Source organism: Somniosus microcephalus, chromosome 28, assembly GCF_052327205.1.
Source record: "Somniosus microcephalus isolate GS21.2 chromosome 28, FLI_Smic_1.0, whole genome shotgun sequence".
Taxonomy (NCBI): Eukaryota; Metazoa; Chordata; class Chondrichthyes; order Squaliformes; family Somniosidae; genus Somniosus; species Somniosus microcephalus.
In genome coordinates, this window is record NC_141014.1 from 34,914,204 (window position 1) to 34,927,177 (window position 12,974).

The following is a 12,974-nucleotide window of genomic DNA, read 5'->3' on the forward strand; positions in this document are numbered from 1 at the left end:
CATGTTGATCGTTTGGCTATAGTCGATCACCATCCATTTCTTCTCGCTACCCCTCACCACCACCACTTGGGCGCGCCACGGGCTGTTGTTGCGTTCAATAACGCGCTCCCTCAGCAGCCTGTCCACCTCGGTCGCGATAAACCGCCTGTCCTCCCAGCTGTACCTCCTGCTTTTGGTCGCTATTGGCCGGCAGTTGGGAGTAAGGTTCGCGAATAGCGAAGGCGGCTTTACCTTCAGGGTAGCCAGACCGCACACTGTGAGGGGCGGCTGGGACCCACCGTAATTGAGCGTGATGCTTTGGTGGTGGCACTGGAAATCCAGGCCCAAGATCACGCTCGCACATAGACTCTTCATGATTAGTAATTTAAAATTATCGTATACAGTTCCGTTAATGGACAATTGTACCGCGCAGTAACCCATAATGGTCGATGTCTGGGTTTTATCAGCCATAGAGATGGTGCCCCGAGCAGGGACCACCGTTAGAGAGAGTTGTTGTGCTAGTCCAGGGTGGATAAAACTCTCCGTGCTTCCACTGTCAATTAAACATTTAACCCCGCACCCGTTTACCTCGATGTCCGCCATTGATTTGGATAGCGGGTGCGGTCTGGTCTGGTCCACTGTGACCGATGCCACTGTAGGGCCCTGATCGAGACAAGATGGCGTCCACGCTGTCTGCTCACAAGATGGCGGACCCCACGAGGTCGGGCAAGATGGCGTCCAAGATGGCCGCTCCCACGGCGCACACGCGGCGGTGGCGGGTTTTCCAGCGGGGTTCCCTCTGCACACCTTCCCGAAGTGCCCCTTCTTACTGCACTTAAAGCAGGTGGTGCCTTTTGCCGGGCACAGGTTTCTGGTGTGCTTCGGCTGCCCGGAGAAGTAGCAGTTGGGGCCTTTACTCTGTATCTAACCCGTGCTGCACCTGCCCTAGGAGTGTTTGATGGGACAGTGTAGAGGGAGCTTTACTCTGTATCAAACCCGTGCTGTACCTGCCCTGGGTGTGTTTGATGGGGCAGTGTAGAGGGAGCTTTACTCTGTATCTAACCCGTGCTGTACCTGCCTTTGGAGTGTTTGATGGGACAGTGTCGAGGGAACTTTACTCTGTACCTAACCCGTGCCGTACCTGCCCTTGGAGTGTTTGATGGGGACAGTGTAGAGGGAGCTTTACTCTCTATCGAACCCGTGCTGTACCTGCCCTGGGAGTGTTTGATGGGGAGAGTTTAGAGGGAGCTTTACTCTGTATCTAACCCGTGCTGCACCTGCCCCGGGAGTGTTTGATGGGACAGTGTAGAGGGAGCTTTACTCTGTTACTTACACGTGCTGTACCTGCCCTGGGTGTGTTTGATGGGGGCAGTTTAGAGGGAGCTTTACTCTGTATCTAACCCGTGCTGCACCTGCCCCGGGAGTGTTTGATGGGACAGTGTAGAGGGAGCTTTACTCTGTTACTTATACGTGCTGTACCTGCCCTTGGAGTGTTTGATGGGGACAGTGTAGAGGGAGCTTTACTCTCTATCGAACCCGTGCTGTCGCTGCCCTGGGAGTGTTTGATGGGACAGTGTAGAGAGAGCTTTACTCTGTATCTAACCCGTGCGGTACCCGCCCTGGGAGTCTTTAATACTCCCTCTGAATGTTGGTCCCAGCACTGACATCCCTCACTCAGAAATATAAATCACACCAAGTCGAATAAAAATCCAGTGAGCCAGCGATTCAGGGATGGAATCACGGTGTAGAATGTCTCAGGTGCCAGGGTTACAGGGGTGATGTATTATTCACATCGAGCTTGTGCTTCATGCCCTTCAGCCGCAGCTGTAAGGCGACGTGGAGAGTTTTATTTGATTTAATCACGAGGGAGGCAATGTTTAACCTGGTTGACGAAGGCACTCTTGGCCGTAAACTCACAAATGAGCTGAATTAACACAAGAAAAGGATGCCCAGGAACAGCGAGAGGCTTTGAGCCGCTGAAGACACAACCTTCAGAATGTTTACCTGACGACTCACTTCCAACCAGTGTAACGTCAGGCACCTGATCTGCAGGAATCCGATTCCCGTGCTTAAATGGCTCTCACGGTTAAACTTCCCTTTTCATAGAATCATGGAATGATACAGCAAAGAGGGAGGCCATTCGGCCCGTCATGCCTGTGCTGGCATTAGTCCCGCTCCCCCCTGCTCTTTCCCCGTAGTCCTGCAAATTTTTCCTTTTCAAGTATTTATCCAATTCCCTTTTGAAAGTTACTATTGAATCTGCTTCCACCGCCTTTTCAGGCAGCGCATTCCAGATCACAACAACTCACCGTGTAAAATAAATTTTCTTCATCTGCCCCTCTGGTTCTTTTGCCAATTATAAGAATATAAGAACATAAGAAGTAGGAGCAGGAGTAGGCCATACGGTCCCTCGGGCCTGCTCCGCCATTCAATAGGATCATGGCTGATCCGAATCTAGACTCACGTCCACTTCCCTGCCCTCTCCCCGTAACCCCTAATTCCCTTATCTGCTAGGAAACTGTCTATCTCCATTTTAAATTTATTTAATGTCGCAGCTTCCACAGCTCTCTGAGGTAGCAAATTCCATAGATTTACTACCCTCTGAGTGAAGAAGTTTCTCCTCATCTCAGTTTTGAAAGGGCAGCCCCTTATTCTAAGATTATGCCCCCTAGTTCTAGTCTCACCCATCAGTGGAAACATCCTCCCCGCATCCACCCGATCAAGCCCCCTCACAATCTTATATGTTTCGATAAGATCGCCTCTCATTCTTCTGAATTCCAATGAGTAGAGGCCCAACCTACTCAACCTTTCCTCATACGTCAACCCCCTCATCTCCGGAATCAACCGAGTGAACCTTCTCTGAACTGCCTCGAGAGCAAGTATATCTTTTTTTAAATATGGAAACCAAAACTGCACGCAGTATTCCAGGTGTGGCCTCACCAATACCCTGTATAACTGCAGCAAGACTTCCCTGTTTTTATACTCCATCCCCCTTGCAATAAAAGCCAAGATTCCATTGGCCTTCCTGATCACCTGCTGCACCTGCATACTAACTTTTTGTGTTTCATGCACCAGGACCCCCAGATCCCTTTGTACTGTAGCACTTTGCAGTTTCTCTCCATTTAGATAATAACTTGCTCTTTGATTTTTTCTGCCAAAGTGCATAGCCTCACACTTTCCAACATTATATCGCATCTGCCAAATCTCTGCCCACTCACTTAGCCTGTCTATGTCCTTTAGCAGGATTTTTATGTCCTCCTCACTCACTGCTTTCCCTCCCATCTTTGTATCGTCGGCAAACTTGGATATGTTGCACTTGGTCCCCTCCTCCAAATCGTTAATATAGATTGTAAAGAGTTGGGGTCCCAGCACTGACCCCTGCGGAACACCACTGGTTACTGATTGCCAGCCCGAGAACGAACCATTTATCCCAACTCTTTGTTTTCTGTTAGATAGCCAATCTTCCACCCATGCCAATTATCTTCAATCCGTGTCCTCTGGTTACCGACCCTCCTGCCACTGGAAACAGTTTCTCCTTATACAGGAAACTCTTTATTATCTGGCACCAACGGGACCGGCGTGGTGCCGGTTTATCAAAAAGTCCGGATTACAGAGAGGTATAGTTAAAAGGTACAAGAGCCCCGTACAAAGCAACAAATCCAGGCTTCCCTGTTGCTTAGCAACATGTGCAGGAGCTCCGGCCACAGACCAAGCGTCCCTGTTGCTTAGCAACAGGTGCAGGAACCCCGGTTACACAGCCACAGATCCAGGAACTGCCACTAATATGAAGTAAAACTTACCTGAGCCTACTCCTGAATTTTGCGGGTTAACAGAGAGTCTCCTGTATACGAGTCTTAGGACATTGACTTGGACCTCTGGGCAGGGAGGATTATCAATAGGAGGGAGCAGCTCAGAGATGGAGGGAATGTGAAAATGCAGTCGGTGATCTCGGCCTGTTTTTTTTTTAATTGTTTCTGCTCTCCCGACACCCTGACTCACTTGTCATTGTGGTTGGGGCTGGTGGGGGTGGGGTGGGGAGGTGGGGGGGGGTAAAAAGTCTGCTTCTGTGCGCACGGATATGCATATCGCCAAATTGCCCAGTGTCAGCCCCTGATTTTCTGGGGTAGATTTTGACTTCAGTGGAAAATAATAATCGGCAGAGGTGTAAAACGGGCTGCCGACTCGCTATCAGCCAACCTACATCATCGCACTACGTCAAAGATCTACCCCGCTATCCATTCATTTTCTGCATGTTCTTGGCAATCTCGGCGCTCCTCCAATTCTGGCCTCTTGCGCATTCCCCATTTTAAAGGCTCCACCATTGCCGGCCGTGCTTCAGCTGCCTGGGCCCCTAAGCTGTGGAACTCCTCCCTAAACCTCTCCGACTCTCTCTCCTCCTTTAAGACGCTCCTTAAAACCGACCTCTTTGTTCACCCGTCCTAATATCGCCTTATGTAGCTCAGGGTCTAATTTTGTTTGATAATCACTCCTGTGAAGCGTCTTGGGACATAGAAACATAGAAACATAGAAGATAGGAGCAGGAGTAGGCCATTCGGCCCCTCGAGCCTGTTCCGCCATTTAATGAGATTCTGGCTGATCATCCAAATTCAGTACCCTGTCCCTGCTTTCTCCCCATATCCCTTGATCCCTTTAGCCTTAAGAAATATATCTAACTCCTTCTTGAATATATTTAATAAGTTGGCCTCAACTGCCTTCTGTGGTAGAGAATTCCACAGGTTCACCACTCTCTGGGTGAAGAAATTCCTCCTCATCTCTGTCCTAAATGGCTTACCCTTATCCTTAGACTGTGACCCCTGGTTCTGGACTCCCCCGCCATCGGGAACATCCTTCCTGCATCTAGTCTGTCTAATCCTGTTAGAATTTTATAAGTCTCAATGAGATCCCTCTCATTCTTCTAAACTCCAGGCGAGTACAAGCCCAATCGACCCAATCTCTCCTCATATGTCATTCCTGCCTTCCCAGGTATCAGTCTGGTGAATCTTCGCTGCACTCCCTCCATGGCAAGAACATCCTTCCTCAGATAAGGCGACCAAAACTGCATACAATACTCAAGGTGTGGTCTCACCAAGGCCCTGTACAACTGCAGCAAGACATCCTTGCTCCTGTACTCGAATCCTCTCGCTACGAAAGCCAGCATACCATTTGCCTTCTCAACCGCCTGCTGCACCTGCATGCTTACCTTCAGCGACTGGTGCACAAGGACGCCCAGGTCTCGTTGCACTTCCCCTTCTCCCAATCTATTGCCGTTCAGATAATAATCTGCCTTCCTGTTTTTGCCACCAAAGTGGATAACCTCGTATTTATCCGCATTATACTGCATCTGCCATGCATCTGCCCAATTACCCAACCTGTCCAAATCATGCTGGACGTTTTACTACAGTAAAGGCGCTATATAAGTGCAAGTTGTTGTTGCTTTAGCGGATGGAATATGACAGGCCAGGATTAGGAATTTCACAATATGCGCTACCAACAACAGAAGCATAAATTAAACACCTCTATTTCCCGAGAGAGAGAGAGAGTGAATTTAGAGATGGGGAGGGGGGGTGCCGAGGAAGGTCGGGAAGAGAACGGAAGAACAATCAGTGTGGGGTTCAATCCATTACTTGTTGCTTATGCTGGGTAAATGTCTGCTCCAGAGAAAGTGCTATATAGCGCCTCCTATTGGAAGGGACACGTGGGTGGGCTTCGAGTCAGAGACAGGATCAGGCTCGGCGATGAGGCTTCCCATGGTCGAATAGCCTGTCGACACTCCGTGGCGAAGGATGGCCACTTGGCTGAGGTACCAGATGGGTAGCCCGTGCTCAATGAGTCATACTCAAGCACGAATCCAAGGAGAGGAGGGGCAAATCAGAGGCAAAGGTAAAAGAAAGAAAGACTTGCATTTCTATAGCACCTTTCATGACCTCAGGACGTCCCAAAGCGCTTTACAGCCAATGAAGTACTTTTTTTGAAGCGCAGTCACTGTTGTAATGTAGGAAACGCAGCAGCCAATTTGCGCACAGCAAGCTCCCACAAACAGCAATGTGATAATGACCAGATCATCTGTTTTTTTTATTGATGTTGATTGAGGGATAAATATTGGCCAGGACCCCAGGGAGAACGCCCCTGCTCTTCTACAAAATAGTGGCCATGGGATCTTCTACATCCACCCGAGGCCTCGGTTTAACATCTCATCTGAAAGACGGCACCTCCGACAGTGCAGCACTCCCTCAGCACTGCACTGGGAGTGTCAGCCTAGATTTTTGGGCTTAAGTCTCTGGAATGAGGATTTGAACCCACAACCTTCTGACTCAGGGGGCGAGGATGCTGTCCACTGAGCCACGGCTGACCAACCATGCTTTACCCAAATGCTAACGAGTGACTCAGTGTGTGGTAAATGTGCTGTGCCTTGTGAGGCCGTACGACTACTGTTTTTGATTGGCCGGTCAGGGACTGATCGTTGGCTGGTTATTGATTCTCATCAATCCGGGCTGTTTGCAGAGCGACCGACTGTCGGAGGTCCCTGGGGCTGTTATGGGGCAGGGAGGAAAGCCACACTGTTTCAGCTCAGGGGAGGGAGAAGACCAGTGTTGTAATGGAAACTGCTTAATCCGCAGGGCTGAGCTTCTATTTACAGCCTCTCAGTCAGTGAGGGCTTCCTTCAGTTTCGAATCAAAGCAACGCACTTAGCAAAAGAGGTCTGGCTTCCCTCCCCACTCCCCTCCTCTCCCCACTCACCACTCTCCCCACTCCCCTCTTCTCCCCACTCCCCCCCCTCTCCCCACTCCCCCCCCACTCCCCCCACCCCTCCCCACTCCCCCCTCTCCTCGCCTCCCCTTCACAGAATCACAGAAACCCCACAGTACAGATAGAGGCCATTTCGGCCCATCGAGCCTGCACCGACACATATCCCACCCGATCCCCGTAACCCCACATATTTTAATCTCCCTAACACTAATGGTCAATTTATCATGGCCAATCAACCTAACCCGCACATCTTTGGACTGTGGGAGGAAACCGGAGCACCCGGAGAAAACCCACGCAAACACGGGGAGAATGTGCAAACTCCACACAGACAGTCACCCGAGGCCGGATTCGAACCCGGGTCCCTGGCGCTGTGAGGCAACAGTGCTAACCACTATGCCACCCTTCTCCTCTCCCCTCCCCCCTCTCCCCACTCCCCACCCCTCCCCACTCCCCCCTCTCCCCACTCCCCCCTCTCCCCACTCCCCTCTTCTCCCCACTACCCCCTCTCCCCACTCCCCCCTCTCCCCACTCCACCCACCCCTCCCCACTCCCCCCTCTCCTCGCCTCCCCTTCTCCTTCCCACTCCCCCCTCTCCCCTCCTCTCCCCACTTCCCACCCCTCCCCACTCCCCCCCTCCCCCACCCCTCCCCACTCCCCCCTCTCCTCTCCTCCCCTTCTCCTTCCCGCTCCCCTCCTCTTCCCACTCCCCCCTCTCCTCACTCCCCTCCTCTCCCCACTCCCCACCCCACCCCACTCCCCACCCCACCCCACTCCCCTCCTCTCCCCTCCCCCCTCTCCCCACTCCCCACCCCACCCCACTCCCCACCCCACCCCACTCCCCTCCTCTCCCCTCCCCCCTCTCCCCACCCCTCCCCACTCCCCTCCTCTCCCCACTCACCCCACTCCCCTCCTCTCCCCACTCCCCCCTCTCCCCAATCCCCCCCTCTCCCCACTCCCCCCTACCCACTCCACCCACCCCTCCCCACTCCCCCCTCTCCCCTCCTCCCCTTCTCCTTCCCACTCCCCCCCTCTCCCCACTCCCCCCTCTCCCCACTCCCCCCTCTCCCCTCCTCTCCCCTCTCCCCACTCCCCCCTCTCCCCACTCCCCTCCTCTTCCCCACTCCCCCCCTCTCCTCTACCCACCCCTTCCCTCCGGTCACCCTCCCTACCCCTCCCCTCCCCTCCCCACTCCCCACCCCTCCCCACTACCCCCTCTCCTCTCCTGCCTTTCTCCTTCCCGCTCCCCTCCCCACTCCCCTCCTCGCCCCGCTCCCCCCCTCTCCCCACTCCCCCCCTCTCCCCTCTCCCCTCCTCTCCCCACTCCCCTCTCCCCCCTCTCCCCACTCCCCCCACTCCCCACCCATCCCCACTCCCCCCACCCCTCCCTGTAGTGTATGTACCTTTAAGGGGAGAACTACTTTTTACAGCTCCTGTATACTGTAGTACCGGCAGTGACCACACCTGTATATAAACCCTGAGTAGGGATCTGTACTGTTAGTTTTTGAGTGACCCTCATCCAGTAAACACCTGTTGATTGTTCCTCTGCAGTCTCTGTCTATTTGTTGAAGGACACCATACATCAAGATTCACGGATTTAACATTGGCGACGAGTCGATTTGAACCTACCTGCAACTCTGCAGAAGAAGGCCGATTCCAGGGGCATGGGCGTCGACCATCCGGCGGAGACTCCAGCGAAACGGGCTGGCAGCAGGTACGGCGCAGACCCTTCCCGGACGGCGGCGGCTGGAGCCGACCGACGGCACAGGGGAAGGCCGAGCAGCGTCGACGGGGTAAGAGAGAGGGTAAAGCGCACAGGGCGCAGCCGGGGTTGAAGACCGAGCGGCGTCAACTAGAGAGGCGCGCAGGAAAACGCGCAGAGCGCGGCCGGTGTTCAAGGGCTGAGCAGCGTCCGCGGGGGAAGAAAGGAAAGCGCGGGAGACGCCATTTGAGCCGCAGCGGAGAAGAAGGGAGAGCGCGGGAGACGCCATTTTTGAGCCGCAGCGGAGAAGAAGGGAGAGCGCGGGAGACACCATTTTTAGCCAGTCTAACCACACCCAGGGATGCCGAAGAGTGGCAGTGTCACAGCGTTCGACAATGAAGTCGAAGATTGGGCGACATATGTACAACGCATAGAAGTGTACTGCAAGGCGAATGAAGTGCCAGATGCCAGGAAAGCACTGGTATTGTTGAATTCCATGGGTGCAAAAACGTATGGCTTACTGCAAAACCTAGTAACCCCAGAGAAGCCAGTGGAAAAGGATTTTGAAAGCATAGTGGCAATCCTACAGGACCACTTAAACCCCACACCGCTGCTGATAGCAGAAAGATTTAAGTTTCACAAAAGGAACCAGCATAAAGACGAAAGTAATGCTGAGTATTTAACGGAACTGCGCAAGCTATCGAAACACTGCCAGTTTGGAATGGGACTAGCAGATACGTTAAGGGACAAGTTTGTGTGTGGGCTTCAAAGTGAAGGAACCCAGAAACGGCTTCTATCAGAAAAGGATCTTACGCTGGACAAGGCTTTCAGCATGGCAGTATCACACGAAGCAGCCGCACGGGGCGCTGCAGAGATACAACGGAGACCGCAAGAATATGGCACAAATGAAATGTCATATGGAGCAGTGAAGTGTTATCGCTGCGGCAGAACAACACACGACCATAAGGATTGTTGGTTCAAGGACCAAGTGTGCAGACAGTGTGGAAAAGTAGGACACATCGCAAGAGTCTGCAGGTCAGGAAAGAAAACCAGCAGCAAGAAATCTCCACAGGAGAAGTACAAAAAGGTACATAAGGTGACGGAGAGTAGTTCAGACGAACAGAAAAGTGATACAGACTCCGGAAGCAAGGAGCTGGGTTGTCTGAAACTACATAATGTAATCAAAATGGAGGATCACCAAACTATCTGGGTCACGCTCAAGATAGACGGAGTCCAAGTGAAAATGGAATTGGACACAGGGTCAGCCCTAACAGTCATAAACCGAAGGGACTACAAGCGGCTATTTTCACATATACCCTTGAGAGATACAGAGATTGTCTTGAAGACGTACACGGGGCAAAAAGTCTACCCCAAAGGAAAAATAAGGGTGAACATTATATATAACGGCAAGGAACCACCAAAAATGGACCTATATGTATTGCCAGATGGAGGACCACCACTACTAGGACGTGAATGGATCCGGAAGATACAGCTAGATTGGCATTCCATACAAGCACTGACTGCAGATGCCAAAAAGGATGACGATGTCACACCTAGACGACTGTCAAAAATGCTAACTGATGCACAAGAAGTGTTCCAGCAGGGACACGGAACACTAAAAGGCATAACAGCAACGATCAAAATAGAGGAAAATGCAAGCCCAAAGTTTTTTAAGGCCAGACCGGTGCCTTATGCGATCCGCCCAGCCGTCGAAGCAGAGCTGGAAGGGTTGGAACGTTCTGGAGTACTGTCCAAAGTCGACTGGAGCGAGTGGGCTACACCCATCGTTCCTGTAATGAAGAGGTCGTTGAGTAATACGCCTGGGGAACCAAAGAAGGTTCGCATCTGTGGGGACTTTAAGGTGACAGTGAACCCAGTCCTTCACACGGTACAATATCCGCTTCTGCGGAGTGAAGATATTTTCGCCTCGCTATCTGGAGGAAAACACTTCACTAAGATTGATCTGGCCCAGGCGTACCTGCAAATGGAGGTAGAAGAAGCCTCGAAACAGTACCTCACGATCAACACTCATAAAGGTCTCTACCAATACAACCGGCTGGTGTTCGGGGTAGCATCAGCTCTGGCTATTTGGCAAAGGGCAATGGATCAAGTCCTGCAAGGGATTCCAGGGACCCAGTGTTATTTGGACGACATCCTGGTCACGGGCAAAAATGACAGTGATCACCTCGCCAACCTGGAGCAGGTGCTCACTAGGTTGAAGGAATATGGGCTCCGAGCTAATCGCCACAAATGCGAGTTTTTCCAGAAGCAGATCTCGTATTGTGGCCACGTTATTGATGAAGAGGGGTTACATAAGTCCCCTGAAAAGATTGAGGCAGTAGTCAAGGCTCCAGCACCGGAAAATGTGTCACAACTGAGGTCGTTCCTCGGGCTGGTGAACTACTACCATAAGTTATTGCCGAATTTCTCTATAGTACTACACCCACTGAACACCCTACTGCAAACGGGGGTACCATGGAAGTGGAATGACGAATGTAAACGAGCTTTCCAGAAGTGCAAAGAATTGATCACATCAAAAGAGGTGTTGGCTCATTTCAACCCAGCACTACCAATTCGGTTGGCGTGTGATGCATCACCCTATGGTATTGGAGCGGTGCTGTCGCACAAATTCCCGGACGGCTCGGAGAGGCCAGTAGCCTTTGCGTCTCGGTCACTAACCTCAGCCGAGCGTAACTATGCCCAGATTGACAGGGAGGCCCTCAGCCTAGTGTGGGGAGTGAAAAAGTTCAACCACTATCTGCACGGGCAGAAGTTCACCTTGCTGACTGACCACCAACCACTTGTCTCCATCTTTAATCCAAAGAAGGGCGTTCCGGTGATGATTGCGCAACGGCTACAAAGATGGCCCCTTTTTCTAGGGGCGAACCAATATGAAATAGAGTATAAGGGCACAAAACAGCATGGAAACACTGATGGGCTATCACGCCTGCCACTGCCTACTGCGGAGGAAGCACCAGCAGTGGACCCTGTCGAAATATTTTATTCGACTATAATTGAACGCTTGCCAGTAACTAACGCGGATATAGAGAAGGAGACCCGAAATGACCCGACACTGTCTCGGGTATATGACTTGACGGTGAAGGGCTGGCCAACACATGGCGACTCACTGTTGCCAGCATTCTCATCCAGAAGAGAACAGCTGTCAGTATGCCAGGGGACCTTGATGTGTGGATCCCGAGTGATAATTCCACCCAAGTTAAGGGAGAGAGTGCTCAATGAGCTACACGAAGGCCATCTGGGAGGGGTGAAAATGAAAAGCCTTGCTAGGGCTTATGTGTGGTGGCCAGGGATCGATCAGCAAATCGAGGACCTGACTAAGAGCTGCTCAGGATGCCAGAAGGTCCAAAATGCACCACCACATGCCCCTCTACACCCATGGGAGTGGCCCGCCTCTCCATGGCAACGGGTGCATATTGATTTTGCTGGTCCATTCATGGACTCAATGTTTTTAATAGCCGTGGATGCGCACTCGAAATGGCCTGAGGTGATCAAAATGTCCTCCACCACCACGGAGAAAACGATTGCAGTCCTACGGACCATATTTGCCAGGAACGGCTTGCCAGGGCAGATTTGCTCTGATAACAGACCACAGTTTGTGTCCGAAGAGTTTCGGAAATTTATGAAAAGGAATGGGGTAAGGCATTACACATCCGCCCCGTATCATCCAGCCACAAATGGATTGGCTGAGAGGTTCGTACAAACCTTTAAAAAGGCAGTAAGGGCCATATGCGATGACGACATTCCACTGCAGCATAAGGTGGACAATTTCCTGTTAGCCTACAGAAATGCGACACATGCAGTCACCAACCAGACCCCGGCCATGATGTTCTTTAACCAAAGGTTGAGATCTCGTCTGGATTTGCTCAGACCAAATGTACGAAGAGATGTTGAGAATAAGCAATTCCAGCACATCAATGAGAAGCCGACAAGGAGCTTCAATGTAGGGCAACCAGTCTTGGCCCGCGACTACCGAACAGAGAAATGGCAACCAGGAACGATATGCACACGGCAGGGGCCACTAATGTACACAGTGGATGTTGGGGAGAACATTGTGAGACGCCATGTCGACCAGATCCTAGAGTCACAGGAACGAGTCAACCCCATGTCTCGCGTACCTGGAGATGAACCCAACATACAGGTAGCATCTACCCCAGAAACAGTAGCATCGGAAGCTGATGAACCAACCGACGACAGGGGGCCAGAATCGCCTCCGCACCAAGAGCAAGACACTCAGGAAGGCACTATCCAGAAAGGATCAGGAAGCTGCCCCAAAGACTGAATATATAAATGGACTATTTTCAGTTAATGTTGCAGAAAAGTGTTAATTGCTAAACGAATGTTATGGTACTGTTAATCTAAAAGGGGAGGAATTGTAGTGTATGTACCTTTAAGGGGAGAACTACTTTTTACAGCTCCTGTACACTGTAGTACCGGCAGTGACCACACCTGTATATAAACCCTGAGTAGGGATCTGTACTATTAGTTTTTGAGTGACCCTCATCCAGTAAACACCTGTTGATTGTTCCTC